The sequence below is a fragment of the Dreissena polymorpha genome, chromosome 1 (genome assembly GCF_020536995.1).
Source record: "Dreissena polymorpha isolate Duluth1 chromosome 1, UMN_Dpol_1.0, whole genome shotgun sequence".
NCBI lineage: Eukaryota > Metazoa > Mollusca > Bivalvia > Myida > Dreissenidae > Dreissena > Dreissena polymorpha.
The window spans coordinates 16,282,287-16,309,949 of record NC_068355.1 but is presented as its reverse complement, the minus strand read 5'-3'; the positions used below and the strand labels follow the sequence as shown (position 1 = coordinate 16,309,949).

Below are 27,663 nucleotides of genomic sequence, written 5' to 3'. Positions count from 1 at the left end.
TGTATATTTTGTACAAGATAGCTGGTAACTTTTTCTCGCTTCCGTGTTTGTTTTGTCTAATGTTTGTGTTTATTTGGCGCAATGTTGACTGCAGACGGAATGCGAACTGTTCATTAATATAGTCGGATTTATGACGTAAAGCGGCATTTTGATTATTATTCGCAAACATAGGACTGTATGGATAAAGACATTCTACTGTGAGTTATTTTTTTCATTTAATTGCATCATTGAGTTCATAAATATTTGCATTTTATGCACAGGAGTATGACCCTGCGTGAAATATACATAGCACTCAATTGATGTCATCAGCAATATATTTGATATATTTTAAATGGCATTTATTGCACATATTATATAAAATAGCAATTAATGGCGGCAACCCAAATGCAGTCCTCATTTATAAAATTGCAGTTGTAATTATAGAATGTGACGAGGTAAACTTGTTATGAATCATTGAAAATGTCGATTTATAAGACTTGTGTCGATATACTGTAATTCGCTATATAGCGTGATTATCTGGTATTTCAATATAAAGCATGATATACCGGTGAAAGAAGCATATTTAAAGGTGTGTGAAAAAACACAGACTCAAAAATACCGGTCAGCCAAATCATTGTTGCATACGTTAAAGGAGTATGCACTTAAAAAAGCAATCATGGCGAGTTAATATAATTTAAAATCATGCTTCGCACATTTTATTCCATAATCTTGTATATGTTGATCGCCATAACGTTATATTATTTTTGCGCATTTAAGGCTCGCAGACAAGTCAGAATGACAATTAAACGACAAAATTGATACACACACAAATATGTCGATTAAAGACCGCCCTAATTATTTAAGTGTTGAGCTGTCGTTCTTAGTGCGACAAATGCACAATACAGTGCTCTCGAGCATCACGAAGATAAATACGTAAAACACAAATGTAACAACATTAGAATCATGCTTTTGCCTTGACATTTTTCTTTAGGACTGTTTCTACACACGAAGCGAGTTCTATTAAATTTGTCAACATCATAATCTTCTACAAAATTTGGATCGTGAAGACGTCTCTTGAAATCGGTTCATTTAATTTGTCACGAGGTTCCAAAACTCTAGATAATATTTCACAGGAATCTAGCTACCTTGGTAATGTTATAATAAGTCCACTTTTCACTCTTTATCCTTTTATGACGAAGACGTCTCTTGAAATCGGTTCATTTAATTTGTCGCGAGGTTCCAAAACTCTAGATAATATTTCACAGGAATCTAACTACCTTGGTAATGTTATAATAAGTCCACTTTTCACTAATTATCTTTTTATGCTGGTGTGCAATTGTATATGAAATGTGCTGTTAATGTATTTGTAATACGTATTTGAAATTGCAAGGTTGCAATTTTCCATGTTTTCCATCTTATCCGAGATTTATTCATATACTTTTTCTATTTGTTTTATTTAAAAAAAAATTGTTTTATGTGGCTGCACAAAAAGTTTCCTTTGTCATGTTCGAATTATGCTTTAAAAGAAAAGTTAGCGATACTGCACATGTTGCATTGTTAATTGATGTTAAAAGATATAATCTCCAATCTATCCTGCAATTTCGTGTATTTTAAACCGTCTTTCAAGTTAGGACTCGCCCGACTATTTATGCACGTTTTATAATACGGGCTTAACATAGCGGATGCATTTCCAATAGAACAACAACAGCAACAAAAAAAAAATCAGCAGTAAAGCTTATACAAGCTCATAGACTACATTATATATGCATTATACAATTTATAAGTAGGGGTAGAAGATAGATTGGACGAAAGTGTTACGAACTGGTTAACATGGTTATAAAGGGAATACATAATGACATCTGATATTGCAACTGCACATCTTATATTTACTAAGTACTTACTAGACATACGATTTGAAGAATATTCACAATTATTTGGAGAAATAAACATTTGTGAATACGAATGTTATATATGGGTGGAATAACAATGTTTAGAATCTTATCTACGTGGAATATTTTAAATAAATTATTTTAAAACATTAAGTAAATTACGTAATGCACAGTTTCATCATCTTATAATACAATTCTTTTTTGTGTATGTTATGATATATATACAACAACAACAACAACAACAACATTAATTCATCAATGAAGCTTAGACGAGTTCATAGCCCTTACTTATGAAAATGAGCATTAATTTAATATATACAAGACTACAGAATGAGCATTAATTTAATGTATTCAAGAATACAAAAACAACAACATTAATTCATCTATAAAGCCTATACAAGTTTGTAGCTCTCACATATGAAAATGAGCATTAATTATATATATGCAAGTATAACAACAACAACATGTATTCAGCTATCGAGACATTTCCAAGTGAAATATTTTATCGATACGCTTTCATGCCCCTTAATTAAATATACAATTTACAATATGTTCGACAAACTACATGAAAACCCGTCCTTTAATTAAACAAGAGCACCGCATAACGGGTGCCACGCTCGGCTGCGAAAGCTTGTCAGATTTTTTTTGATAGAGGTCACAGTGACCTTGACCTTTGACCTAGTAGCCCAAAATGGGTGTTGCGTGTAGAACTCACCAAGGTGCATCTACATATGAAGTTTCAAAGTTGTAGGTGGAAGCACTGTGATGTTAGAGGCAAAGTTGAAGCTTTATATTAAAGGTCACAGTGACCTTGACCTTTGACCTAGAGACCCCAAAATGGGTGTGGCGTGTAGAACTCATCAAGGTGCATGTACATATGAAGTTTCAAAGTTGTAGGTGGAAGCACTGTGATGTTAGAGGCAAAGTTAAAGTTTTATATTAGAGGTCACAGTGACCTTGACCTTTGACCTAGTGACCCAAAAATGGGATTGGCGTGTAGAACTCATCAAGGTGCATGTACATATGAAGTTTCAAAGTTGTAGGTGGAAGCACTGTGATGTTAGAGGCAAAGTTAAAGTTTTATATTAGAGGTCACAGTGACCTTGACCTTTGACCTAGTGACCCAAAAATGGGTGTGGCATGTAGAACTTACCAAGGTGCATGTACATATGAAGTTTCAAAGTTGTAGGTGGAAGCACTATGATGTTAGAGGCAAAGTTAAAGTTTTATATTAGAGGTCACAGTGACCTTGACCTTTGACCTAGTGACCCAAAAATGGGTGTGTCGTGTAGAAATCATCAATGTGCATGCACATATGAAGTTTCAAAGTTGTGGGTGGAAGCACTTTAATTTTAGAGCCAATGTAAAGGTTTTAGCACGACGCCCGGACGGCGGACGGCGGACGGTGGACGACGAAGAGGCTACGACAATACCTCGGAGTTTTCTCCGAAAACAGCCGAGCTAATAAAATGATAAGTAATGATACAACCATGTTTTAGCAACATCGAGCGTTATACAAAAGCTTTATTCTGTATCAAATATTTACGCTTTTCAATTTCAGGTTTATATATAAGCATTTATTCACAGTTTACCTCTGAGTATTACGTTGTAAATTTGATTTTCAACCTTATTTAAGACAACTTGTTAAGTTTTTATTTTAACAACGATTTGCCCGAGTTGCGAGATGCTGTTTTTTTTAACCCATTTAACCTAGTGGACTCTCCCATCCTTCAAAATTGGATCAATTTATTTCCAAAATTAGGGATGTCTAGTATATTTTTTTCTATATTTAGAATAGTTCTTACAGACATTCCTTTAAGCAAATATCGCAGACCCTGATGAGACGCCGCATCATGCAGCGTCTCAGCTGGGTCTACGATGTTTGCCAAGGCCTTTTTTCTAGACGCTAGGCATAAATTGGTTAAAATGGTATCTCCAAATGCACAGTTCTTTAGAAAGCTTCATAAGTAAATGTAGTTTAATGAACTAACTTCAAGTTATTTTATGTGAGCACATTCTCATAAAATATGATCAATTAAATGCTGAACGCTTAATTTAGAAACATATCGCCCCACTGGTGCAAAAAGGTACCATGTGACATTGAAATAAGAAGGTACATTGTACCTTTTTGCACCAATGAGGCGATATTAGCATACGTTATACATTTTATGGATTCTCGGTAAACGCATTACAGAGTTGACAGATATACATGTAGTAATGATTCTATTTTTCCATGATAATATACATTACTTTAAAGGCGTTTCAAAACAAGATACATGCATTTTCGTATATTAGAATCCCTAATTTCAACGCTACGTATACAAAGGCCGCTAGCTAGGTATAATGATCGCGTCCGTTCAATTTATGGCCCAAATAAAAAAGCAGTTTCAATCCCGATCATTGTCAATATGGCAATCGCTTATTAAATTTAAATGTGTAGGCTCAATCTTCTATGCCGTTTTTCATATACACTTAATATTAACTTAATTTTCAAACAGTTGGTCTAAAAGTTTTGATCATATAGACGTTGAAAAAAATCATTAGACAGTGAAACAAGTCAGAAGGGCTAATGCAACATCAAGGTCAATATTAAAGAACAGAATATTTATTTTGACTTAAGCATAACAAGCTTATCGTCATATACAAATACATGAAAATTTAACAGACATGCGTGCTGGATATAAATAATATAAATGTTCAAATTACATACATCAATTAATAATTCACTTATCACTGGAGAGTGAGAGTGCTCTAATTACAAGTTATAATGTGACATGGAATACAACAACAACAACAACAAAGTTACATGCTACATGGTTAATAACAACATGTAACGAGCATAGTACACTCAATTGTTTGTATAAGCTATAGTACTTCTTAACAAATCATGTGATAATAAACCAATTATTTTCTCTTTTTTTGAAACACGTTATACAATAGATTGCTAACTTTCTAAGTGTCGTTTTCTTATTACTATTTAGGAGTTTAATAAATTTAAACATACTAGGTCGCTTGTAATAGAATTCTGGAATATATTTGATTCTTTCTTCTAGGTATTGCGGACATATTAGTATGAAATGGTACTCATCTTCGATATCATTACAGTTACACATGGGGCATATTCTTTCGTTACTGTCAATAGTATTATGTCTACCCGTTTCAATTAACAATTTATGGGATGAGAGGCGCATTTTGGCAATAATCCTTCCATGTTTTTTGTTTTCAATTAGATCTAAATACGGTGACATTTCGAATGTAGGTTTTAATTCTTTATGCATATTTAAAGATGGTGACGAATCAATGTTAGTCCTCCATTCAGCTACATACTGATCTCGCAATCTTATTTTAATAAAGGGATGAATTTGTCGATATTAACAGATTCAGGGAATAACCATACATCTCCAAATCCTGAATGGTTAAGTATATCGCGAACTTTTGCTGACCAATTTACTGTATTATTTTGTTTAACAATTTCTGACTTTTGCATATTTGTAACAGTGTGTAGAATACAGTTACGTTGCTTTGTTTGATATAATTTTAGAAAATATTTAACAATTCTTAAATAACGTCCAATGATTAAAGGGAAACGACCAAGTTCCGCATACAATGACAATGAATTAATTGACATCTTCACATTTAATAATCTTTTAAAATTTTCTGAGAACACGTTCAATATTAATGGCAGTTATAAACCCCCATACTTCACAATTATAATTCAAAATTGACACAACATATGAATCGAATAACTTGAACATGATGTTTATTGGGACTTCCATATCTTTTGTTATAGAGAACAATCTATTAATTGCTCTTGTCTCTTTACCATACAAGGTATTTGTGGCTGGTATGTATGATCCGCCACTAGATAGGACGATACCTAAATAATTAAAGTTACTGACTATTTCAATTTCATTGCCTTTGAATGTCCATTTATAATTATTGTTTATGACGCCACCCTTTCGAAAAACCATTATCTTTGTTTTTATCAATATTGACAGTTAAGTTCCACTTATTACAATATATTTCTAGGTTGTTTAAAGATTCCTGTAAGCGTTCTTTGGTTTCGGAGAAGATAACTGCATCGTCCGCAAATAGGAGTAGATAAACCGATAATTGATAAGTGTTATACCAGCGTTTAATCCGTTTTGAAGACTGAATTCTATATCATTCACGAAAAGTGAGAACATGATCGGCGATGTTATTTCACCTTGCAATAAGCCGACGTACCTACTAAATTAGTCCAAATTTTTGACGCTGTCAAATATTAAGCTACTTTTCTTATGGGTAATATTTGGATCCAAAGAATTTAGCCCATATAAAAAGTATCTCTAAATTCTTTGCGCGTCTTATAAATAAGACTACTACTAAATAGGTCAGAAAGAGAACTCATGTGTTTAACTTGGAGTTTCACCTCATTGTACATCGAACGAATAATAGACATTAACTTGCCATCAACTCCTGATCGAATCATTTTATACCAGAGCTGCCCCTATTTATGACGTCATATGCCTTCCGGTAATCGACGTAACAACAGAATAGCTTATTTTTTACTTGTAGCTGTTTCTCGATTAAAGCATTTAAGATAAAAATTGCGTCAACTGTGCTACAATTCGGTTTAAAACCAAATTGTGCATCCGTTATAATACCATATGATTCTGCCCAAGATTTTAAACGTTCATTAATTATTCTGGTAAAAAGTTTAGCAAAGCAGCTTATCAGTGTGATTCACCTGTAATTGTTAGGGTCGGAAACATCTGCGCGCTTAGCAGCTTATCAGTGTGATTCACCTGTAATTGTTAGGGTCCGAAACATCTGCGCGCTTAGCAGCTTATCAGTGTGATTCACCTGTAATTGTTAGGGTCGGAAACATCTGCGCGCTTAGCAGCTTATCAGTGTGATTCACCTGTAATTGTGAGGGTCCGAAACATCTGCGCGCTTAGCAGCTTATCAGTGTGATTCTCCTGTAATTGTTAGGGTCCGAAACATCTCCGCATTGTTAGGGTCGGAAACATCTGCGCGCTTATAAATTGGTAGATTCACTCCGGATGACCAACTTTTTGGAAATAGTTTAGTATCTAAAATGTAGTTAAATAATATTTCTAAAGGTCTGACTATAACATCGATTGTTTCTTTGAAATATTCGTAAATACTATTGTCATGTGAGGCCCCTTTATTATAATTAAGGCGCTTGATTCCTTTTTTAATTTCTTCTAATGAAAAAGGTTTATCAAGTTCCGGAATAGGAGCTGGTCTGATTTTCAATACGATCGAATTTATGTAGGAATTCATCATATTCATTACTGTTAGCATTGACATTCAGTGTCAGAAGATAAAGTGCTAAAGTATTCGTAAAATTCATTAATCGAGACATTTTCCGCGTTCGTAGATGGTGATTTCTGCTTAAATAATTTCCAAAATTCACGTGGCGCTTAACGACTTTAGTCATTCATCTGTCTGCCTTGTGCACGTTAAAGTCGAATATTGACTGTTCGGGCCTGTTTTATCAGGCCCGTTATATATACCACGTGTCCTTAAATGATTGTTATTAAAAGTTCCCAAACATAGCATGTTAGGGCATATGTACACTGCTTGAAGAATGTCAAAAACCATTTGAACTGAAATTCTTTGATTTATGTTTTACATTTTTATTGATTTTCTCGCTATAGTCAACGCACGATTTTCTACTTTTTTGAAAACTGCGTTTACGACTCAATGCCATCAACACAGTTAACGATTTTCTGGAGTATCGGATAAAAAAAAATATGAATAGACAAATGGGCCGTGCTCCTTGAAAAGAGGGGTTTAATGCATGTGCGTAAAGTGCCTAAACTAGATTTTGCTGAGAAGAAACTTTCTTTAAACGAAAAATACCATAAAAGCGGAAAGTGTCGTCCCTGATTTGGCTGTGCGATCTGCTTATCTGAAAGGACACTTTATTTACGCACATGCATTAAAACCCTGTTTCACAGAGCACGCCCCAAATGTGTTAATTCTAAAACGCTTAAGGCGTCTTTGAGACCGTATGCACGGGGCAATTCAGACCCTAGGTCAAGGTTACACTTTAATGTCAGATATTTGAATTAGAACTTGTTTGCGAGTCGATCAAACTTGTTTAGTAGGTTCGCAAGCAAATAGTCGTATAGACACTTGGCAAGGGTTCGCAAGCAAATAGTCGTATAATCACTTGGCAAGGGTTCACTAGCAAATCATCGAATAGACACTTGACAAGAGTTCACTAGCAAATAAATGTAAAGACACTTGGCAAGGGTTCACTAGCAAATCATCGTATAGACACTTGACAAGAGTTCACTAGCAAATAAATGTAAAGACACTTGACAAGAGTTCACTAGCAAATAAATGTAAAGACACTTGGCAAGGGTTCACTAGCAAATCATCGAATAGACACTTGACAAGACCCTAGGTCAAGGTTACACTTTAATGTCAGATATTTGAATTAGAACTTGTTTGCGAGTCGATCAAACTTGTTTAGTAGGTTCGCAAGCAAATAGTCGTATAGACACTTGGCAAGGGTTCGCAAGCAAATAGTCGTATAATCACTTGGCAAGGGTTCACTAGCAAATCATCGAATAGACACTTGACAAGAGTTCACTAGCAAATAAATGTAAAGACACTTGGCAAGGGTTCACTAGCAAATCATCGTATAGACACTTGGTAAGGTTCACTAACAAATAATTGTATAGAGACGTGTGCAAAGGTTCACTAACAAATCATCGTATAAATACTTGGAAAGGGTTCACTCGCAAATACTCGTATAGACACTTGGCAAGAGTTCACTAGCAAATAATTGGATAGACACTTGACAAGGGTTCACTAGCAAATCATCGTGTCAACACTTAGCAAGGCTTCACTAGCAAATAATTGGATAAACAATTGACACGGGTTCACTAGAAAATCATCGTATAAACACTTGGGAGGGGTTCACTCGCAAATCATCGTAAAGGCACTTGGCAAACGTTTACGTCGAGCTACCAGCAAACGCTTTTTTCCACTCACCCGACCGACCCTATTGTGTGTGCTTATACTTAATTTTACTTGTTGGATTCTATGTGCAGATATCGATCATATTTCTTTATGTAAACATATTCGTAACATAACTGTAAGAAAAATACTTTGCATTGAGATTCAGCTGACTTCTAGTGTATGTTACATAGTGCTCTTCAATAAACACTTGCATACTCGATACAAATACAATCAATGCCGTGTAAGCACTTTTCGAAGTTTTCCTTTAAGTTAACATCATTTCGTGTAATTGTCTCTTTTTATTCTTAAAGCTATCAAACAAGACTTGAAATCGCATCCACACAAAACTGTTATCTTGTGTTAACAATTAAAGAAAACGAAAACTCCAAAAGTATTATCAGGACAGATTCTTGTTAAACCACGGAAGTCTTTGTTGACGCAGAACGAAAATTTCCGATACAGATTATTATAAACAACCAAACAATAAAAATATAACCACACGATGTGTGTATCAAATATAGAGTGACAAAATTAACAGCTTTTTTTCAATCGTTTGGTTATAACGTAAATAAAGACCCACGCCAGGAACACTTTGAATCTGTTAATATACTTCTTAGTAAAAACGACAGTTCGCATTAGCAAACATTGCTGTTTTTACGAAAAACAACAACAACAACGGTAGGTTTGATAAAATGGGTGAGTCTTAAATCAACAATGATTTACGGTAGCCAAATGTTACTTCCGATATGAGGATAAAATGAACGCTTTCGTTTATCTTCTAATGAGGAAGTGTTCCGCAATGATCAACGTTGAATAAAGACTCTGTAGTTGAAGAATGCAGTTCGTGGAATGATGAAACGTTGTTTTTTTGTGTGTTGCTGGTTTTTGCTTGCCAAATCCGAATCTGATTCCAGTGAATTCAAAAGACACTCATCATGTGTGCCAGGTTTTTCGTTAACGCCCAAGTTCACAAAACGTATAACATTTAAGAGAAATAGTTTCTTTCGGACATCTTAAAGATTAACATACAAAAAGGCAACACTTTGAAATTGTTGAAATAATAATTGGTAATTATTAATTGTGCAATTGCATAACAGGTGCTAATGTGTGATTTCTCTAGGGCAAAATATAAAGTACACTTCGATTATACTAGGCGTAAACGTACACAATGTAAAAAAAGTTAATCTAGCGTTTGAGATGCTGTTTATTTAAGGGAACATTTAAAGGATGGAATAACTATTGTACGTAAACATTTTAATGATATTATTTGGTTAAAATTTGAGCACGAGTTTTAACATAGATGGAAATATTTATTAATGTGCAGCCTAATTATGAGATGAAATAAATAAATATGCGTATAATACATTTTATATTGACATTTTCGAATTACTAGAAAATGAAATATCATACTTTTTGGAATCGGTTAAAGTATTTTTACTGGGGATTTAAACATAAATGTAGAAAACGCTCTCTCTATATAATCGTTAACAACAGCTTTAACTTGAAATCGAAAAACTGGAAGAAAATCTCAAAGATCAAAATATTCAAAACGTAAATATTTTAAAAGTAGAATAAAAAAAAACATTTATGACGAAAAAAATAAAGGGATTCGTTAAGGTCAAGAGCTGAACTGATTAAAACTGATGAAAAACCCTTCACACATTTTTTTTTATCCCCGCCGAAATAAATTCGGAGGAGATATAGTAATAGTCTCCGTCCGTCTGTCCGTCCGTCCGTCCGAAACTTTGTCATAATTCTAAATCTACTGAAGGGATTTACTTGAAACTTGAAATATAAACAGATGGCAACTAGGAGAAGTGCAGTGGCCAAGAATCATAACTATATCTACCTTAGTTTTTGAATTATCTCTCCTTTTATATAATTTCAAACTAATTTTTTGTCCGCAGCATAACTCTTAATCTACTAAAGGGATTAACTTGAAACTTGAAATATAAACAGATGTCAAGTAGGAGAAGTGCAGTGACTAAGAACCATAACTCTATCTACCTTAGTTTTTGAATTATCTCCCTTTATTTAATTTCAAAGTAAATTTTTGTCCGGAGCATAACTCTAAATCAACCACAGGGATTTACTTAAAACTTTAAATATAAACAGATTGCGAGTAGGAGAAGTGCAGTGACTAAGAACCATAACTCTATCTACCTTAGCTTTTGAATTATCTCCCTTATTTAATTTCAACGTAATGTTTTATCCGGAGCATAACTCTAAATCTTCTGAAGGGATTTACTTGAAACTAGAAATATAAACAGATGGCAACTAGGAGAAGTGCAGTGAACATGAACCATAACTCTATATTTTTTTATTACCTCCCTTTTTCCATTTCCATAAATTTTATTCTCTACAGCATAACTCCAACACTATATAACTCATTGATCCTTGAAATATAAATAGATGACACAGGTGCCATGTTTTACAAATATTATTCTACTCTCTAAAACAAATGTTCTCATACAAACAAACACATTTCGGCGGGGATTTGGCACTACTGTGACAAGCTCTTGTTGATTTTAAAAATACAACTTAACGACAAAAACAACGACACATTTAATTTATGAAAATGGTTCAGTATAAGATAAATAATCTGATACTTTAAAGAAAGTGCCTTATTCTATACAAAAAAAATATACCAGTTTCAAAATGAAAACGTCTATAATGAAGATTTAAATACCCGGTTGTTACGTTAATGACAAAGAAATACACAAACTTTCAAGTGCTTAAGCGCATATTATAGAAGGGCCAATTACATAAGTAGAGGCTTCCACTGTTGAAAAAACAACAACAAATAATAAAAGCACAGTTTCATTCGGTTTTACAATTGATTTTTTAAGGCATTTTCGCCGGCACATTTGACGACAGAGCTCTAAATCATGCTTTTGTGAGTGGAAATGTGTCTGTTACCCAAACCAAAGGTATAATTACATGCATTCCAAAAGGGGATAAGCCTAGACAATATTTGCAAAATAGGCGTCCAATAACATTATTAAATAGCATGTACACATTTGGTTCGGGATACATTGCGAATTGGTTGAAGTATTTTATGGAAATACTAATAAACACTTAAATAATGAACAAACAGGATTAATCAAGGGAAGGTTCATAGGAGAGAACACCAGACTCATTTACGATGTAATAAATTACTTCCGTCCGATGAAATTGATATCCCTAGTTTGCTGCTGCTAATAGATTTTGAAAAGGCTTTTGATACTTTGTCATGGGCTTTTGTAAAACGGACTCTATCATGTTTTAATTTTGGTCCTGACATATTAAAATGGTTAAATGTACTGTATATAGACGGAGTATCGGCGGTAACGCAATTAGTGTTTTATGAGATTTTTTTTCTTGTACAACAGGTGTGCAGACAAGGGGATCCGCACAGTTGCCATACTGTTCGATGAAATATTATCTATTACATTATGGTCAAATCCTAAAATAAAGGGAATACAAATCAATGACTTAGAAAACAAATTGTCACAATTTGCCGACGACACTTCTATACGTCTGGATGGCTATGCAGAATGAAACCTTAGATGTATTGTCGCACTCGACACACTACTCAGGGTTAAAGTAACATTACTATTCAAAATCAAAGAAAATTTCGTACAATTGTTCGTAAAATAAACTTAAACAATTAAAAATCATTGTTCCTTACGGCTATTGCCGAAAATTTCAACGTCAGATGTGGTCTGGTAAAAAAGATGTTTGGAGATACAAAATGCTCGTTTTTATTATTGTTTTGCATATCTATTCATACGACACATGAACACTAAAATGGTGTTCGTGTGTCGTATGAATAGATATATTCGCGGGAATTAATTGTGGCCACAAATAAATAAAAACGAGCATTTTGTATCTACAAAAACCTATGTAATCATACCACATCTAGCGTTGAAATTTTGGCTATTGCTATAAGGAACACTGATTGTTAAGGTGTTAACTTTATTTTACGAAATACTTAACGAAATTTTCGTTGATTTTGAGCGTTACTTTTAACAATACTTTTGACAAAATAAAAGTAGTCTGGATAGGAAAAATAAATCTATCTCCAAAAGTATTAACACACGATGGAAATTAGATTGAAATCAACAAAAATTTGACATGCTAGGCCTAAAGTTTCACATTGACATCAGCAAAATTATAAAACTAAATTATGTTGACAAAGTAGGTAAAATGAAAGCCATATTAAAAAATCGGTCAAGCCAGGGAGAATTCAAAGTATTAAAACATTAGCAATACCGGTTCTTAATCATCTTTTTGTTTCCTTTCCAAATCCATCACCTAATCCATGGACAGAGGTCAATGAACTATTTTTAAATTTTGTGTGGGATGGTAAACCACAAATTAACTGAACTATTTTACTAACAGAATATACAGAAGGCGGCTTTAAAAATTATCGATTTTTGTTCTTTTGTCAGTATTCAGTCAGTATTTGTGTTTGTCAGTATTGTGAATACAATGATCGCTGTTCAAACATTATACAACTGTGGGAGTCTTAATCCTGAAAACTTAATTAACAGATACAAAATGATTTCTGAAAAGATACATGGAACTCGTTTGTTGAACTCAGTAAAAAAAGATCCATTTAAAGCCCAGATTTTGCTTCAAAATCCAATATTCTATAACCCACACATAATTAGTAGTAACAAAAATGTATTTTTTAAATGGTTCGAAAAATTCGTTCATTTTGTTATTGACTTTATGCACAACGCTGAACTTTTAACTTTTTACACTTATGATGATATTTGCAAAGTTTTTAACTTCAATCTTAATTCCCTTTATTTCATAGGAAATATTAACGCAATTTAAAGATACATGAAACGTAGAAGCTCCTATGACACTATTTTTTGAAGCCTTTTATTCCCACTAGCCTAAGACCCATCTTACACAAAGCTTACACAAAGGGTTTACATCCTATGTTCGAAATAGTTACCAAAAGTGAGCGTACGCCAGTGTGCATAAATAAATAGTCAATTTTTTTTAACAACATTGACACAAAAGAATGGCTTCGGAATGCCTTTAATATCACACGGTATACGAATATGCAGTTGTGTCAATACAGAATCATACATATAATCATAGGTACAAATTCCTTCTTATTTAAAATTGGCTATGCAACCTCAGCCCACTGCATTTTTGTCAAACTGAATGTAGTCAACATTTATTTTTGGAATGTAAGCTTGTCAATAAAATTTATAGCAGAACTATTGCGGCAAAGTAGAAAATTGGATCTTTTGTCAAGACTTGTTCAGTAAATGTGAAAAGAAGTCATGTTTTGTGAAATATTCCTTTTACAAATGCAGTTTATATTGCCACCACTTCTTCAGTAGTTGTGAAAAAAGACAGAAGAAGCCATGTATGGTCAAATATTTCTTTAGCAATTGTTGATTTATATTTCCATGTAAAAGCGTTTGATGGTAAAATGAATATGTTGTGTTGTAATTTGCATATATTGATTATAAACTATGTACGGTGTGGAGTGTGATGCCCTCGACCCACTCGCCTATTCGCGAGGTAAATAAACTGAATTGAACGGGGAACATATATATATTGGTAGTAAATAACTGACAATTTAGTAAAATGGCACCCTGTGATATGATATTTAATTTTCTGTCCTTCCGTTGCAGATACTACTACATACAAGTCCATACGTGCTTGTTACAGAATGGCCTGCCAGAAAACCTGTCGGTATGTAACTTTTATCAATAAAACAACAAGTGTAATTAGTTTCTTTCTAGATCCTTTTTTCCGCACACAACCGAAATGTGTTACATAAATAACTCTTTTAGTGAAACGATCAAGTTAAATATCAGTGTGCTCAAAAATTACATAAATCTGAAATGTTTCATATTTTTATTTTATGATTTGAAGGCACTTTATTTAAAATTAAAAATGAACCAAACATATGTGACTTTTTAGTCATTTGAAATCTCGTTTTAATTAAAATAGCATTGTAGTCATAAAAAGAAGTTAATATCAAAAAAGGTTTGTTCGGAAATCGTTTAAAGTTAATAACTTAAATATAAAACGATGTTTTTAACCCTAACTTTTAACAGGGACTTCAAAAATGAGGTTATTGTTTACAATTTCTAGCATATATAAGCGTTAACGTCATGGTATACAAAGTCCTTAGTGGTGCGCAGCGCGCGAAGCAACGCAAGCACTATCCGCTTTCAATTCATTAGAAAAACAAAAAATGGATATGTATATCGATGGGGTTTTATTGTTATATGAGTTGGGTTTACATTTGGCATTGGGTTAAGCATGGCCTTTATTTCATTTTGCCTGTTGATTCATTTTAACGCTAAAATAGTATCTTCTGTCTATTCTAAATTGTTAGATAACTTATACATAACGCCAGCAGACACGCATGAATATTTTCGAATATTCATAGGCTGATTCAAGATAAAACCTCTGAACTTCGGCTACATCACTGTGCCTGTGCTCAGCGCAAAGGATGTAGCACTGTTCAGTGTAAGGAATTCCGGACTACTCTCTGGATGTTCAAACGACACAAATTGTGGCCCAGTTACAATGACGGGTTAAAATCCATCTCGCAGAATTTCAGTTTTGCTTTCAAGATGAGAAAACAATCATTACCAACATGGTATAGTGTGACGATAAGAGGAAAATCGTTTAATTATCCAACCAAAATGTTTGCCGCACTCCTTCAGCACGTCTGGAAATTGTTCCTGAACGCCTGGATAGGCTGCCCTTATTTACAAGTTTGCTATTTTGAATTCAATTTTTTTATCGAAAAGCATTGTGCTAAAATGTGCCATTTAAAATTCGCAATGAGATTTTAAATGACCCTCGTCATGCAAAAGTGGGTCTTATTCCATATGCGCCCATCATATAGATAGCCCACTCAGCCGGCGCATCTCTAAGTCTTGTCAGGAGATACATAATGAGACCATAACATATTGAGTGATTTTGTAGCGAACAGCATCGCCTCTGACCTGACTGAGCAAATGCATATGTTGGGTTTAAGAAACGCTGGCCGAAACGCATAATACCCATTGACGCGGCTATGAAAGTGTGATTTAAATGTGTTGAAAGAAAACTGCGTTTAAATAAAATATTAACATACCGTCACCTTTGTGCAAAACAGGGATAGATCCATATTTTAAAATTTTACAGGAGAATAAAAAAACTGATTTTAATAAAAGATTGAGCTTTGATTTTAACACTATTTTTATACAGTTTTTAAACGAAAAAATATATTAGATAAAATGTATTTCAGAATATCGCTACCAAGTTATATTATATTTTATGAATTTGCACATAACTTCATTTGACATTGAAATATTTTTAGTGCGATACTGTAACAAGTGCACTTATTACTATATTGCACTGGGCATTCTTTGTGCAATAACTGAATAAGGTAAGTTATTATGGTTAAAAATCAAACAATTAACTGATTTTGTTGTAAAACCAAGAATAAACTGTTTAAGGATATTGAAAACAAAATAATGTTTACACCAATATTGATGTAGGAAGAAAAAATATGAGCACTGGGGTTCTGCCATGGATAGCATTATGAATCTTTTTAAGATGAAATGAATAATTTTTCATTTTTAAAGAAACATCTTGCATATTAATGAAAAAAAAAACACATGTATTTCTGGATAATTTATTAATCAACTTTAATCAATACTATTACACTGGTATTTCATTTAACATAATTATATTTGCAACAACATGCATCTACATTTAATTTGTAAACTTCAGAAAATATAATTTCATTGGAACAGGCACCAATTGAGGAGTATGACAACATCACCATACATTGATACAGTATTCTTCGGCTAATATTATTTAATGTGAGTTAAATACAATTTGTCAAATTTGAATGACAAAAAAATTAACCAATTAGACAAACAACAAATCTTTTGCTACATGGCTTTTTCTTCTATATTGATGAATCATTACAATTTCATGGCTTCACTTTCGCTGAAGTTGACAGTACTATCATCTTGAATTTTACTATCATACTCCCAGTATATAAGTATTGATATATAAAAAGGCTACTGATAAGCCCACATACACTTTTAATAAAACTGGAGAATTTTGTTGCACTTTTTAACTTTAAGTAGATAAAAGTTCAAGTTTTCTTCTTAAATTTTGTTGCAAAATACCATGATATCTTACAAAACACTACAAAAAAACAAGAAATATCTTTCAAAAAGATGTACGGCGTTGAATGTGGTTTGAGTTTGTGAAAGGTTAAGAGTTCAATGAATGAGATAAAGGATAGCGAATGTTTTTTTCTGTGCAGTTCTTAGCTGCATCACACGTAGTACGGGATGTTATGCGGAGTTTTAGCGGCTTATTTTACATTATTACATATTGCTGGACATAAACCTATAGATACAAAACAGAAAACCAAAAGAAGAATGGAAGTGAAATTAAAACATATGAGTCAACCGGCCACACGCTTAGTATCCGTACATTTTAAATATTTATACGCGCGTTCTTCGAACAAACCTGTTTTAGTGGTTTGTCTGGCATTGCTATTTGATTCGATTATTAACAGTATCGAGAATCATCGCGCTCATGCTCAATACATTAGTCAATATGGTGGAATAATTCTTGTTAAATTAATCAAAAATAATATTTATCATGGTATTGTTGAAAACTCATTAAGAATCTATTATTGACAAACCATAATTATATCGCTGAATATCTTCATTGAACATATTTCTGGTCTAAAGAAAATTCCAGTTCACCTAGTTCACGCGATAGCGTCTATATTATATAACGATTATTTTACTGGCCGCGAACTCAGGTCAGCACATAAGGTAGTCGTGAAGACGCAGCGATCGATGACCTGTAAATAAACTCTGACATTCACACACACTGGCCGCGAACTGACCCTGATACCTCGCGGGTTGAAATGCAATGCATTAGTGAGGCCACGCTTCCACTGCTCTTTATACTTTTACATGTTAACATGTTGACAGGAATATGGAAGTCTGTACTAAATATGAGAACATAGCCTTGAAGCACAAACGCTCTTGCGCTGGCAATCCTCTGAAAATAAAAGGTGCACGCACAAACTGTATTGATGTCGAGAGTTGAGTGTAAAACTGTTCTATCTATTAAGCCTTTTCATTAGAGATACAATTGTTTCATGCAGTAAAACAGTGTTACAAAGACGCGGTCATGTTTCCAATGTTCTGGTGGTATACTCAAATCAGCCAATTGAATAAATGAAGTGTATTCATTAGTGTCTAGCCGCGGGAAATTGTGTTTGAATTTCATTGGACACTTACACAGGTCAAGTAAGGTCAAAAGTGACGTTAAACAGCTACGCCGAAAAATTTCCAGCATAAATTTGATCATTATTGTAGCTGAGAGTAAAAACAATAGTAACAATTTGGTTATCACTCACAGTGCAAATCTTTGTAGAATGCATCACTAGACTGTTACTAGTATATTTAGCCTAAGGAATGGTCTGCATTCGATCTGAAGAATTGATTTTTCACCAAACCCAAAAACGGTTAGCAAGATAGTATCTGAACAGGACATGACCGATATGCTAACCAATAAAATACAGGACGACACAGAAGTCGAGTTTGAGGATTTGAAACGCGTAGAAGTAGAGGGGAGGAAAGAAAACGAAAATTGTTAAATCCAAGAACACGAAAGAAGTGTACAATCATTCACAACTGCAGTTCCGAGATTTCTTACAGCATGTTTCTAGAGTGAAGACGCAATATACTGCCATAAGAACTCTAAAAGCCCACTTACCAAGAAATGAAATATTGATCCATATGGATTTTGCAGAAAAATTCACATGCAGCAACGCCGACAAAGTTCAAAGCGCTTATTGGAACAGCACAGGAGTTACACTGCACCCGGTAGTTGCTTACTATAAAGAAGAAGAAGAGCTGAAACACAAGAATTTGATTTTTGTTTCTTATGTCACAGGCCATAATTATACAGTGTTGGTCACGATTTTGAAAAAACTAGTCCCTGACATGAAAGCATCGAGCATGTGTTCTATAATGGAAATGAGTATGAAACAACAGCCAAAGAACTCGAGATGAAAAACCCGAATTCTGTTTCGGAAACCATACAGTTGCATGCGTTATTTGCTGCACACAATCAGTTATATACCGACGAGGTCTCGTGTTACTGTGAAGCCTGTTTAACTTTAAAGGGATCTTTTCACGGTTTGGTAAATTGACAAAATTAAAAAAAGGTGTTTCAGATTCGCAAATTTTCGTTTTAGTTATGATATTTGTGAGGAAACAATAAAACTGAACATTTACCATGCTCTATAATATCCATTATATGCATCTTTATACGATTTAAAACCCTGAAAATTATAAAGCGTTGCAACGCGAAACGAAACGAATAATTTGGAGAGTTCTGTTGTTGTCGTTTAAATTTGTGAAACTACGAAGATTGCTTATATAACGTATAAAATACGCATGCTATGTATACTTGGCAGGATGGCTCAGTTGGCTAATGCGTTTTTACTTCAGGATTCCGGGGGTCACTGGTTCGAGCCCTGCTGAGGGCTACTTTTTTTTTCCTTTTTTAAATTTTATTTTTGATTTTTTACTGGGGCTTTTAAAATTTAATGTTTACATTTATCAATATAAAGCATTTAATTACAAACTTCAAAACATGCCAAAATCTGTGAAAAGGCCCCTTTAAAAGGCGAATACTGTGGACACTGGAAAATAGACACTTTACTTGAAAAAAAACAATGTAAGTAACGAAGCCAGCACACGGGAATGTTCACTAAAACGGAAGTTGATAGATCATGAAGGAAATGTCGTTGAAAACAGAAACATAGTACAGAAGCTAAACATTCCTGAAATGTGCGCAGACGGAAATGGCTTTTCACAAATCGCAGATGAAAATGTGTTGCCCAAAGTCTCAGATGAAAATGAATCCCCATCGATCAAACCAGTCAAAGACTCAGTGCTCAAGCTAGGCCTTAATTGAAGGGCGCCCCGTCCTGCCCCTCCGAACTTCGCCCTGCCCTTCCTAGGGCCCCCCCTCCCCTTGCCCTTTACATTTTTTATTTTTTGTAATTTATTTTTACATTTAATTATGATAATTAATATATCTCTGACAACATTGTTATTAATTTATACCTCATTGTAGACATTATATTTGAATGGTTTTAATAATAATGGGAATAATATATTCTAACAATTATTAATAACATATAAATGAACATGCTGCAGCAACAGGAAGCATTCCAGAAACGCTAGCGCGCTTGAAAGTGCCCTTTTAAAAAAAATACTGCGCGTTGACAGTGCCCTTTTGACTAAAAGCCCCCTCCACCCTGCCCTTTTCAAATCCTAGCTGGAGCACTGTAAGACGCATAATATCTTGAAAATTTGGATGATATCGTCTACCCAGGAAAACTTCTCAAGGTTGATGATGATAAACAGGAGGCGACAGTTGTATTCATGAAGGAAACTCAGGGAAAGGAGATTTGAAACTGTTTAAGTGGCCGTTAAGAGATGACGAACAAGACGTTGAATTCGAACAGTTTGAACGTGAAATCCAAGAGCCAACTGCTTGCAGCAAAAGCAAAAGGAAGTTTAAACTCGAAGATGCCGATTAAAAGTTTGTTGACACCACTTTCATTAGCCAATTGCTTGTAGCAAATGCAAAAGGCAGTTTAAACTTGAAGATGCTGATTGCACGTTTTTTACACCAGTTTATGTAGTTTGTTTTGTGATAATTGATTGTTTTGACAAAAAGCGTCAGGTTCATGGACTCGAAAATAGTTCTAAGAAGTACGTATATATACTACTTAAGAACTCATAAATGGTTGTGTTTATTAAATGTGAACGTTTTAATCATAATCTTTGTTATTTGAACATGTAAACGTATTTGACTTAGTTGTAATTGCATGTTGTCTACAGGAACGAAATAGACTTCAGCCTTGAGATTTTTTATCATTTTCGTATAAAAAATGTGTATCAATGAAACAAATTAGGCATGCTTATAAAGATTCTTTGAATTGTACGTATGTGCGTTTGATGGTCAGGAACGTTAAAAATACAAAGGGTGTTAACGTACTTTATTTTGGCTGAGATATTATTTTTTCCTTGTAAGAAAATATTAATGATGTTTTCGTAAAAATGTATGTTTGAATTAGATTTTTAAACCAACGTTGTTTAAATGTCATTTATATATTATGCTTTAAATGATCAGCATGATTTAACGAACACACCTTTTTAAAACAATTGATGATTTTGTAAAGTAATTTTAGAAAAATGATGACAAAAATTCAAATGATTATCAAAAAACGAAATAACAGTCAGAGATCTGTTTAGCACACATTACCACATATAATGATAAATTATAATTGAAGTTTTTTTAATGTATTGATGTTTAAAAATGAATATAACGTAACTGACATTGGAATATCAGTGTGTCAATGATTATGCAAATATTATGAAACTTAGATATTTCTAGGTGACCCCGTTGTTATTTTATGTACAGTTTGGTGTTCAAGTTGATTTAATAAAGTTTATGGTTCAATTGCTTCGTTTTAATTTTCCAACATTTCTCTATGTGTTAATGTTCTTTGAACTGGGATTCTATGCATAAGCTCTAGCTATGATGTCATCATTTAGCCTTGATATATTACACTAATATTACTATATTACACCAAATAACTTTGCTGGAAATCAATACTATTTTGGTGCAATAAGTGAACAAGTGCACTTGTGACTTTCTTGCACAAGGCAAAGCAGTTTTAATGAAAATAACATTGGTAGACAAGTGCACTTATTTACTTACTGCACCGAACAGAATTATGTGTGTAAATAATACAGTATGGCATTTTCTTAAAAAGTACCAATTAAACTGGAATACCATTCTGATATTTCTTTAGGACATGTATGGCATCTTTTTAGATCATTTTATGCAAAAAAGTCTTTTTTGAAAAAAATGTCACTTATCACTGTTTTGCGCTAAGGTGACGATACGATATATTTCGATAGTGAAGAAATATACTCATAATAAGGCATGTGAAGACACATATGATGTGCACTCCCGTAGTATATTTTTTATCTACTTACACTAATGTGTGGTTTGACACCGACAACACACATTTCATGCGGTGAATATTCAACTTACAAGTTGTAAATAATACAGTATGGCATTTTCTTAAAAAGTACCGATTAAACTGGAATACCATTCTGATATTTCTTTAGGACATGTATGGCATCTTTTTGATCATTTTATGCCAAAAAGTATTTTTTGAAAAAAATGTCAATTATCACTGTTTTGCGCTAAGGTGACGATACGATATATTTCGATAGTGAAGAAATATACTCATAATAAGGCATGTGAAGACACATATGATGTACACTCCCGTAGTATATTTTTTATCTACTTACACTAATGTGTGGTTTGACACCGACAACACACATTTCATGCGGTGAATATGCAACTTACAAGTGAAAAAAACACAATAGTTAAACTTTTGTTTTCATTTTATTTATTTATTTAGAAAAGTATATTGCAAACTTTATTTCAAATTCAGCGCTTACGCCGACTACATTTTTAAAAGATATTTCTTGTTCTATTTAGTCGTTTTCGGTTTTAGCGATTATAAAGGATTTTTTAGGTTGTCTATAGTATACCTGTAGTAATTGGTGAACTCATGTCCAACGTTTTATAAATTGAGAACTGTGAATATAAACAAGATTAACCTTCTACTATTGCGTTGTTAGCACCCGTAAATACAAAAGATCCCCGCTATCTGTTGAGAACAAAAGCACGTTTTACAGAAAGCACCGCTGTAGAAGCATGAACGAGGTTACGAAACAGATCATTCGTGTTATATTTAATTGTTTGCTATATTCGGTTTTAGCGATTATGAAGCAGTTTTTTTGTTGTCTATCGTATCCCTGAAGTTATTGTTGAACTCATGTTCAACGTTTTATAAATTGAGAATATAAACAAGCGTAACCTTATACTATTGCGTTGTTTTCCCGAATCTATTGATAGCCTCAGATTAACAAGCGTAACCTATTGCGTTGTTAACACCCGTGCAATTGGTGGACTCTCCCTTGTTTATCGGTAGCCGCATTTATTAATAGCCTCAAATTATGAATGAGCTGAGCAAAAATACTACGTCATGAAGACGCAGCAGAAAGTGGGCTATTTTAATAATTCATAAACAATCCTAATAATTCATAAACAATCTCTTCCGCGACACGTATAATACAATCATTGTTTATTGATTCTTTTCTCCGTTCGAAACTATTACATTTAACACGATATTCATATAATGCTTCAATCTGTGAATGAATATAGTTGGAGAACTCAAACCTGTTGCATAAATTATACAACTCTTTCTCGCGCGGATACGGCGTGTGTGACGTTAGTAGGCTCTCCGAAGATAAGGCGAAACGACTTGAATTTTGAGCAACGACATAAGCTGGTCGCTAAGCGACCAACTAAAAACCCGTTTTTATCGCGTGTTTGTAATAACAAGCAAGAATCTCATTACGGAAAACAGTCAATACTTTCTTATAACTGAAAATGTTTATGTCGCAAGTACGACATGTGTAAAACGGATAGCTTTTCATCAAATTAAGCAATTTGTCATTGAATCATCATATATTTAAAACATGCCATCAACGTATATGTGTTATATATAAAATATAATCAAAATTGTTATGTACGCTTCATGTTATGCTTAAAAATAAATCGGGACACTTTAATTTCTCAAACAACGGCTTAAGATATCAACTTTTATGTAGTGTTGTTTGAGATAATTTACTACAAAGAATATCTGATGAATTAAACATTTTCATCCACGACGCTCTGAAACTTCTGAACCATGTGCGGATGTTGGTGCACCTTGCCGCACGTGTATATAATACTTGCATATTTATGTTCGCTTAATTTATTTCTCTCTGAACAATTTGATTCGAAAAAAACTAACATTGTGTTTATTTTTGGAATGCAATTGATTAAAAAACACATTGATGAATTCGAACGTACGCCGGTTCCGCACCTGCAACCCATTTATAATACACACATAACGTCATATTACACGAATGCACTGCAGTCTAAATCTTTCTACCTAAATAAAGTGAAATCCTTTTTATATTTTTGTGACACGCTGAAATACTTATGACATGGGATCACGTGTAGCATAGGGGAATTTTATAAGGCCCGTATTTTGGAATGGAAAAAGAACAGCCTTTAAAATACAAGTATATAATGGATTCTCAATAAGATATAATTCATCTAACATTTGACAGAACAATGACCCGGTGAGCAACATATTGAGCAAACAGGGTCGGATATTTATTTATTTATTGCATTTTCTGTCGTGATGCGTTGGAACTTAGCATTTATTGTTTGAATGCGAGTTGTATTTTGAATTGTAATTGTGAACAAAGGAGTCAGGTGACTTAGTAAATATCCCCTCGTAAGGCGGAGGGATATAAAATTGGCCTTGTCCGTCCGTACGTCAGTTCGTCCGCCCGTCTGTCACAAACAAAAAGTTTCGGGGGATATCAATTAAACGAATTTGCTTGTTTATCTGTTTTCTTATTTCTTTTTGATAACCCACGAGCCATTTGGGTATATTGAAATTAAATCTATAGAAATCAAAAGATGGATCTATCAAACATTATGCTATATGTAATAAAAAATAACCAAAGCTACCGCGTACGTTCTTAAAATGTAGCCTGTACTTTAAAATATCTGAGTCATTGTAGATTTAAAAAACAAAATACTGATTTCAGTATTATTACATAATAGTGGCGTATCACCAACTAATAGATTATTATAATATAAATTCAAAATCAGTTTTAAGCTCACGAAACCGTGCTTATATTTTACGCAGAGTGTCTGCCAATCATAAAACAAAACGGCATTCCTACGAAGATAGATGCAGCAAATTATGTATATGCTTTGTTTGAGTTAACAGGGATTTTACTAGATCTTTTGTACTACAAAATTTGCTTATTTCACCCGGGACTTCGGCTGTTTACCGACACATGGACATATCTGTCACACTTTTCTGGATTCTGCGATAACTGTAAAAGTTCTTCATATTTTTTCATGAAACTTGAAACATGGATAGATGGCAATATGGACATTATGCACGTCATTTATTGTTGTTCCTACGTCAAAAATTCTGGTTGCTATGGCAACAAATATATATATATATATATATATATATATATATATATATATATATATATATATATATATATATATATATATATATATATATATATATATATAATCTGACAATGGTGGAGCCGGTAGGGGACATATATTGCTTGACAATAGTCTTGTTAAGCATTTACTTTATAAAGAGAATACAAACCCCTGTGGTCATAGTTTTGTCGCGTTTTTTACACGGTGACACCCACGCCGAACCGCTTTACGGTGTTGAAACCGGTGGTCATTGATCATTATTCTTGACATATTGTAACTAGTCCGTATACACAAGATGCAGGTATTAATTGAGCTAAAAAATGCTGATTTTTTGCTTAGAATGGGTAGGGTAGGTAAATCCAGTTTTATTATTGTTTTAAGGCATTTTTGAATTAAAATATATTTTGGTATATGCAAAGAAGGTATTATCATTTATGTTAGAAAAATCCTGGTTAATATTATTCAGGATTTATTGAAATATGGCTATTTGAAGTCGACCATGCAGGGATTTTTCCCCCCTGTTTAGCACTTTATTTACAAATTTCTTTACAGGTATGCCAGTGAACACGTTTTTGCACCGAAAATGATATTAACCGATTTCCCCGAGTAACATATCAGCAAGGGTTTAAAAAATCGTATTGGTGGAGAAATTCGACTTTACATTCAACATGTTAATGAAAAAAATGATATGACCCGGTGCAGTGCCAAAGATGTCAATATATGACAGTAATGCAGTTCATTTATAAACTTAAAAGCTCACTGTTAAAGCTGATTTATGCGCTTTGCCTGCTTGTTCCTTGCACTGAGACTTTTCAAACTTACTATTGAGTTACTGTTTGAAATAACTGTAGAGTAAAGTATACTCTTACATAGAAAACAAACACATAATGTCCTGAACACTTGCACTGGACTCCTTCGATTGTTCAATCCTCATTGACTGTCATAGATAATACACCTTGTGTAAGTTTATACATTCTGACATTATTTAGGGACTCTAGCGCTAGATTTACTAATGCAAGGAAAACGATGACCATTTGCGGAATTAAAATGATTAAATATTAATATATAATATATTTTTTACGGAATGAACCTCGTTGTGTCAAGTTGTACAGAAAACCTGACAAAAAGAACCCCCTACTGTAGCTCTGATATGTACGGACAGACAGACAGACAGACAGACAGACAGACAGACAGACAGACAGACAGACTGACAGACAGACACTGACAGAGACAGCCACAGGGGGTAGAAGCAGAGTGAGAGAGATTCACGAATGTGTGCGCGAGCCGTTAGTTAATAATCTACCTTAAGTGATTTACGCGACTTGCCAGCAAACTGTATGTTGTATTTAATATTCAATACGATAAATACCTTTTATTCATGACGTGAAACTTTAAATGACTTGTAAAGTAAAACACATACAATGACGTCATTTAATGAGTATAGCGATAAAAGACCAGAGCTATATAATTTAAATGCAATCTTGACGATTTCTCTCAATATGCGTTTTACGCTCAAATGGAAAGTACGCCCTAGATTTAAATGTTATAATTTGCTGAAATCTGGCTGAATATATTCCTTCAAGGCTTGCGGCTTCAGCAGATGAGAGCTGCGTGTTATCTATGCAAATACACATAAAGAATGAGGCTTGGATTGGTTTTAAAAATGTATGTTTACATTTTGCATATATCATTACCAAAAAGAACGAAAGTAAACAGACATTGAAACACATGAATTGTCGGAGATGTTTGCAAAGATGTCAAATTTAAGTCATGTATCATTGATCCAAATTTAGTTCAGGTTTATGAAAGTCTACCCATAATTTGAACTATAGGCAGAAAATATTAATATAAATGTTTAGATTGCCTAACTGACGTATATTTTTACCTGTATGGATCAATTGCTTTACATTTACAATGATTTACAAACAATAAAAACACAACAAAAGATACAAATAAGCTAGCAATTAACTAAGCTTCAGAACGGATATAATTATGAAACCTCAAAGTTCATTGAAAATTATCTAAAATGCATCAGATTGGGCATAAATCAGCTGTAATAGTGAGCTTTTAAGTTTTTAAATGAACTGCACTCCTGTCATCTCTTTACATCTTTGGCACTGCACCGGGTCATATCATTTTTTCATCAACACGTTGAATACAATGTCGAATTTCTCCACGTCGAATTTCCCCACCAATACATTTTTTAAGAAACCCTGGCATGTATGTTACTCGGGGACATTGGTTTATATCATTTTCAGTGCAAAAACTCTTTCACTGGCATACCTTTAAAGAAATTTGTAAATAAAGTGCTAAATATGGGACAAATCTCTGCATGATCGACTTCAAATAGCCATATTTCAATAAATTCTGAATAATAATAACCAGGATTTTTCTAGCATACATGATCATACCTCCTTTGCATATACCAAAAGATATTTTAATTCAAAAATGCCTTTGAACAATTATAGAACTGGATTAACTTACCCTTCCGAAATTGAGCAAAATGTATCGGAAACTTTGCCAAGCACGTCCAGCTTTTCACATCATATCGGGTTTCCGGGGGTGGTCAAGGGTCTGTTCTCGTTTTAAACCATATCTATCATTTTATACAAATTATTTTATCAAAGCG

At 33.6% G+C, this 27,663-nt stretch overlaps 1 protein-coding gene across 2 annotated transcripts in view; it reads left to right on the top strand.

Annotated features, from left to right (window-relative positions):
* LOC127872297 (transcription factor ETV6-like) overlaps positions 1–27,663 on the top strand; it is a 49,152-nt gene continuing 21,489 nt past the window's right edge. For both annotated transcript variants that reach the window (XM_052415637.1, XM_052415630.1), the window contains exons 1-2: positions 1–197; positions 14,492–14,552. The gene's annotated coding sequence lies outside the window, so the exon portion shown is untranslated. The remainder of the gene's footprint in view (positions 198–14,491; positions 14,553–27,663) is intronic.